The sequence below is a fragment of the Dermacentor variabilis genome, chromosome 8 (genome assembly GCF_050947875.1).
Source record: "Dermacentor variabilis isolate Ectoservices chromosome 8, ASM5094787v1, whole genome shotgun sequence".
Lineage (NCBI taxonomy): Eukaryota > Metazoa > Arthropoda > Arachnida > Ixodida > Ixodidae > Dermacentor > Dermacentor variabilis.
This window is the reverse complement of record NC_134575.1, coordinates 165,652,967-165,658,966: the sequence shown is the minus strand read 5'-3', so window position 1 is coordinate 165,658,966 and position 6,000 is coordinate 165,652,967.

Below are 6,000 nucleotides of genomic sequence, written 5' to 3'. Positions count from 1 at the left end.
GCTTATAGCTAACTGCTTCACAACATGCGGCGCGAGGAGCGTACCTCTAAAATATCCTAAAAATTAAGTAAAGAAAGTACAATAATGGTGGGGTTTAGAGAATGTGTTCCCAACTTCTTCCAGTAAGATTCTAGACACGCCAGTCTTGCTTTCCCATAGTTTCCCAGCAGCCTTTAGCTAACTGCTTCACAACGTGCGGCGCAACGAGCGTGCCTCAAAAATATCCTAAAAATTAAGTAACGAAATTACAATACTGCTGGGGTTTAGAGAATGTGTCCCCAACTTCTCCCAGTAAGATTCAAGACACGCCAACTTACTTTGCCATAAATTCCTAGCAGATTTTAGCTAACTGTTTCAGAACATGCGGCGCGACGAGCGTGCCTGAAAAATGCCCCAAAATCTAACTACGAAAGTACAATAATGGTGGGGTTCAGAGAATGTGTCCCCAACTTCTCCCAGTAAGATTCAAGAAACGCCAGACTTACCTTCCTACATTTTCAAAGCAGCTTTTAGTTAACTGCTTCACAACATACGGCGCGAGGAGCGTACCTCAAAAATATCCTAAAAATTAAGTTTCGAAAATACAATAATTGTGGGGTTCAGAGAATGTGCCCGCAACTTCTCCCAGTAAGATTCAAGACACGCCAGACTTGCTTTCCCATAATATCCCAGCAGCTTTTAGCTAACTGCTTCACAAAATGCGGCGCGAGGAGCGTACCTTAATAATATCCTAAAAATTAAGTAACGAAAGCACAATAAAGGTGAGGTTTAGAGAATGTGTTCCCAACTTCTCCCAGTAAGATTAACGACACGCCAGACTTTCTTTCCCATAATTTCACAGCAGCTTATAGCTAACTGCTTCATAACATGCGGCGCGAGGAGCGTACCTCAAAAATATCCTAAAAATTATGTAACGAAAGTACAATAATGGTGGGGTTCAGAGAATGTGTCCCCAACTTCTCCGAGTAAGATTCAAGAAACGCCAGACTTACTTTCCTATATTTTCAAAGCAGCTTTTAGCTAGCTGCTTCACAACATTCGGCGCGAGGAGCGTACCTCAAAAATATCCTAAAAATTAAGTAACGAAAGTACAATAATGGCGGGGTTCAGAGAATGGGTTCCCAACCTCTCCCAGTAAGATTCAAGACACGCCAGATTTACTTACCTACAATTTCCCTGCAGCTTATAGCTAACTGCTTCACAACATGCGGCGCGAGGAGCGTACCTCAAAAATATCCTAAAAATTAAGTAACGAAAGTACAATAATGGTGGGGTTCAGAGATTGTGCCCGCAACTTCTCCCAGTAAGATTCAAGACACGCCAGACTTGCCTTCCCATAATTTCCCAGCAGCTTATAGCTAACTGCTTCACAACATGCGGCGCGAGGAGCGTACCTCTAAAATATCCTAAAAATTAAGTAAAGAAAGTACAATAATGGTGGGGTTTAGAGAATGTGTTCCCAACTTCTCCCAGTAAGATTCTAGACACGCCAGTCTTGCTTTCCCATAGTTTCCCAGCAGCCTTTAGCTAACTGCTTCACAACGTGCGGCGCAACGAGCGTGCCTCAAACATATCCTAAAAATTAAGTAACGAAATTACAATACTGCTGGGGTTTAGAGAATGTGTCCCCAACTTCTCCCAGTAAGATTCAAGACACGCCAACTTACTTTGCCATAAATTCCTAGCAGATTTTAGCTAACTGTTTCAGAACATGCGGCGCGACGAGCGTGCCTGAAAAATGCCCCAAAATCTAACTACGAAAGTACAATAATGGTGGGGTTCAGAGAATGTGTCCCCAACTTCTCCCAGTAAGATTCAAGAAACGCCAGACTTACCTTCCTACATTTTCAAAGCAGCTTTTAGTTAACTGCTTCACAACATACTGCGCGAGGAGCGTACCTCAAAAATATCCTAAAAATTAAGTTTCGAAAATACAATAATTGTGGGGTTCAGAGAATGTGCCCGCAACTTCTCCCAGTAAGATTCAAGACACGCCAGACTTGCTTTCCCATAATATCCCAGCAGCTTTTAGCTAACTGCTTCACAAAATGCGGCGCGAGGAGCGTACCTTAATAATATCCCAAAAATTAATTAACGAAAGCACAATAAAGGTGAGGTTTAGAGAATGTGTTCCCAACTTCTCCCAGTAAGATTCAAGAAACGCCAGACTTACCTTCCTACATTTTCAAAGCAGCTTTTAGTTAACTGCTTCAAAACATACGGCGCGAGGAGCGTACCTCAAAAATATCCTAAAAATTAAGTAACCAAAATAAAATAATTGTGGGGTTCAGAGAATGTGCCCGCAACTTCTCCCAGTAAGATTCAAGACACGCCAGACTTGCTTTCCCATAATATCCCAGCAGCTTTTAGCTAACTGCTTCACAAAATGCGGCGCGAGGAGCGTACCTCAATAATATCCTAAAAATTAAGTAACGACAGTACAATAATGATGGGGTTCAGAGAATGTGCCCGCAACTTCTCCCAGTAAGATTCACGACACGCCAGACTTTCTTTCCCATAATTTCCCAGCACCTTATAGCTAACTGCTTCATAACATGCGGCGCGAGGAGCGTACCTCAAAAATATCCTAAAAATTAAGTAACGAAAGTACAATAATGGTGGGGTTCAGAGAATGTGTCCCCAACTTCTCCGAGTAAGATTCAAGAAACGCCAGACTTACTTTCCTATATTTTCAAAGCAGCTTTTAGCTAGCTGCTTCACAACATTCGGCGCGAGGAGCGTACCTCAAAAATATCCTAAAAATTAAGTAACGACAGTACAATAATGATGGGGTTCAGAGAATGTGCCCGCAACTTCTCCCAGTAAGATTCACGACACGCCAGACTTTCTTTCCCATAATTTCCCAGCACCTTATAGCTAACTGCTTCATAACATGCGGCGCGAGGAGCGTACCTCAAAAATATCCTAAAAATTAAGTAACGAAAGTACAATAATGGTGGGGTTCAGAGATTGTGCCCGCAACTTCTCCCAGTAAGATTCAAGACACGCCAGACTTGCCTTCCCATAATTTCCCAGCAGCTTATAGCTAACTGCTTCACAACATGCGGCGCGAGGAGCGTACCTCAAAAATATCCTAAAAATTAAGTAACGAAAATACAATAATTGTGGGGTTCAGAGTATGTGCCCGCAACTTCTCCCAGTAAGATTCAAGACACGCCAGACTTGCTTTCCCATAATATCCCAGCAGCTTTTAGCTAACTGCTTCACAAAATGCGGCGCGATGAGCGGACCCTAATAATATCCTAAATATTAAGTAACGAAAGTACAATAAAGGTGAGGTTTAGAGAATGTGTTCCCAACTTCTCCCAGTAAGATTCAAGAAACGCCAGACTTACCTTCCTACATTTTCAAAGCAGCTTTTAGTTAACTGCTTCAAAACATACGGCGCGAGGAGCGTACCTCAAAAATATCCTAAAAATTAAGTAACCAAAATACAATAATTGTGGGGTTCAGAGAATGTGCCCGCAACTTCTCCCAGTAAGATTCAAGACACGCCAGACTTGCTTTCCCATAATATCCCAGCAGCTTTTAGCTAACTGCTTCACAAAATGCGGCGCGAGGAGCGTACCTCAATAATATCCTAAAAATTAAGTAACGAAAGTACAATAATGATGGGGTTCAGAGAATGTGCCCGCAACTTCTCCCAGTAAGATTCACGACACGCCAGACTTTCTTTCCCATAATTTCCCAGCAGCTTATAGCTAACTGCTTCATAACATGCGGCGCGAGGAGCGTACCTCAAAAATATCCTAAAAATTAAGTAACGAAAGTACAATAATGGTGGGGTTCAGAGAATGTGTCCCCAACTTCTCCGAGTAAGATTCAAGAAACGCCAGACTTACTTTCCTATATTTTCAAAGCAGCTTTTAGCTAGCTGCTTCACAACATTCGGCGCGAGGAGCGTACCTCAAAAATATCCTAAAAATTAAGTAACGAAAGTACAATAATGGCGGGGTTCAGAGAATGGGTTCCCAACATCTCCCAGTAAGATTCAAGACACGCCAGATTTACTTACCTACAATTTCCCAGCAGCTTATAGCTAACTGCTTCACAACATGCGGCGCGAGGAGCGTACGTCAAAAATATCCTAAAAATTAAGTAACGAAAGTACAATAATGGTGGGGTTCAGAGATTGTGCCCGCAACTTCTCCCAGTAAGATTCAAGACACGCCAGACTTGCCTTCCCATAATTTCCCAGCAGCTTATAGCTAACTGCTTCACAACATGCGGCGCGAGGAGCGTACCTCTAAAATATCCTAAAAATTAAGTAAAGAAAGTACAATAATGGTGGGGTTTAGAGAATGTGTTGCCAACTTCTCCCAGTAAGATTCTAGACACGCCAGTCTTGCTTTCCCATAGTTTCCCAGCAGCCTTTGGCTAACTGCTTCACAACGTGCGGCGCAACGAGCGTGCCTCAAAAATATCCTAAAAATTAAGTAACGAAATTACAATACTGCTGGGGTTCAGAGAATGTGTCCCCAACTTCTCCCAGTAAGATTCAAGACACGCCAACTTACTTTGCCATAAATTCCTAGCAGCTTTAGCTAACTGTTTCAGAACATGCGGCGCGACGAGCGTGCCTGAAAAATACCCCAAAATCTAACTACGAAAGTACAATAATGGTGGGGTTCAGAGAATGTGTCCCCAACTTCTCCCAGTAAGATTCAAGAAACGCCAGACTTACCTTCCTACATTTTCAAAGCAGCTTTTAGTTAACTGCTTCACAACATACGGCGCGAGGAGCGTACCTCAAAAATATCCTAAAAATTAAGTAACGAAAATACAATAATTGTGGGGTTCAGAGAATGTGCCCGCAACTTCTCCCAGTAAGATTCAAGACACGCCAGACTTGCTTTCCCATAATATCCCAGCAACTTTTAGCTAACTGCTTCACAAAATGCGGCGCGAGGAGCGTACCTCAATAATATCCTAAAAATTAAGTAACGAAAGTACAATAAAGGTGAGGTTTAGAGAATGTGTTCCCAACTTCTCCCAGTAAGATTCAAGAAACGCCAGACTTACCTTCCTACATTTTCAAAGCAGCTTTTAGTTAACTGCTTCAAAACATACGGCGCGAGGAGCGTACCTCAAAAATATCCTAAAAATTAAGTAACCAAAATACAATAATTGTGGGGTTCAGAGAATGTGCCCACAACTTCTCCCAGTAAGATTCAAGACACGCCAGACTTGCTTTACCATAATATCCCTGCAGCTTTTAGCTAACTGCTTCACAGAATGCGGCGCGAGGAGCGTACCTCAATAATATCCTAAAAATTAAGTAACGAAATTACAATAATGATGGGGTTCAGAGAATGTGCCCGCAACTTCTCCCAGTAAGATTAACGACACGCCAGACTTTCTTTCCCATAATTTCCCAGCAGCTTATAGCTAACTGCTTCATAACATGCGGCGCGAGGAGCGTACCTCAAAAATATCCTAAAAATTAAGTAACGAAAGTACAATAATGGTGGGGTTCAGAGAATGTGTCCCCAACTTCTCCGAGTAAGATTCAAGAAACGCCAGACTTACTTTCCTATATTTTCAAAGCAGCTTTTAGCTAGCTGCTTCACAACATTCGGCGCGAGGAGCGTACCTCAAAAATATCCTAAAAATTAAGTAACGAAAGTACAATAATGGCGGGGTTCAGAGAATGGGTTCCCAACATCTCCCAGTAAGATTCAAGACACGCCAGATTTAATTACCTACAATTTCCCAGCAGCTTATAGCTAACTGCTTCACAACATGCGGCGCGAGGAGCGTACCTCAAAAATATCCTAAAAATTAAGTAAAGAAAGTACATTAAAGGTGGGGTTTAGAGAATGTGTTCCCAACTTCTCCCAGTAAGATTCAAGAAACGCCAGACTTACCTTCCTACATTTTCAAAGCAGCTTTTAGTTAACTGCTTCAAAACATACGGCGCGAAGAGCGTACCTCAAAAATATCCTAAAAATTGAGTAACCAAAATACAATAATTGTGGG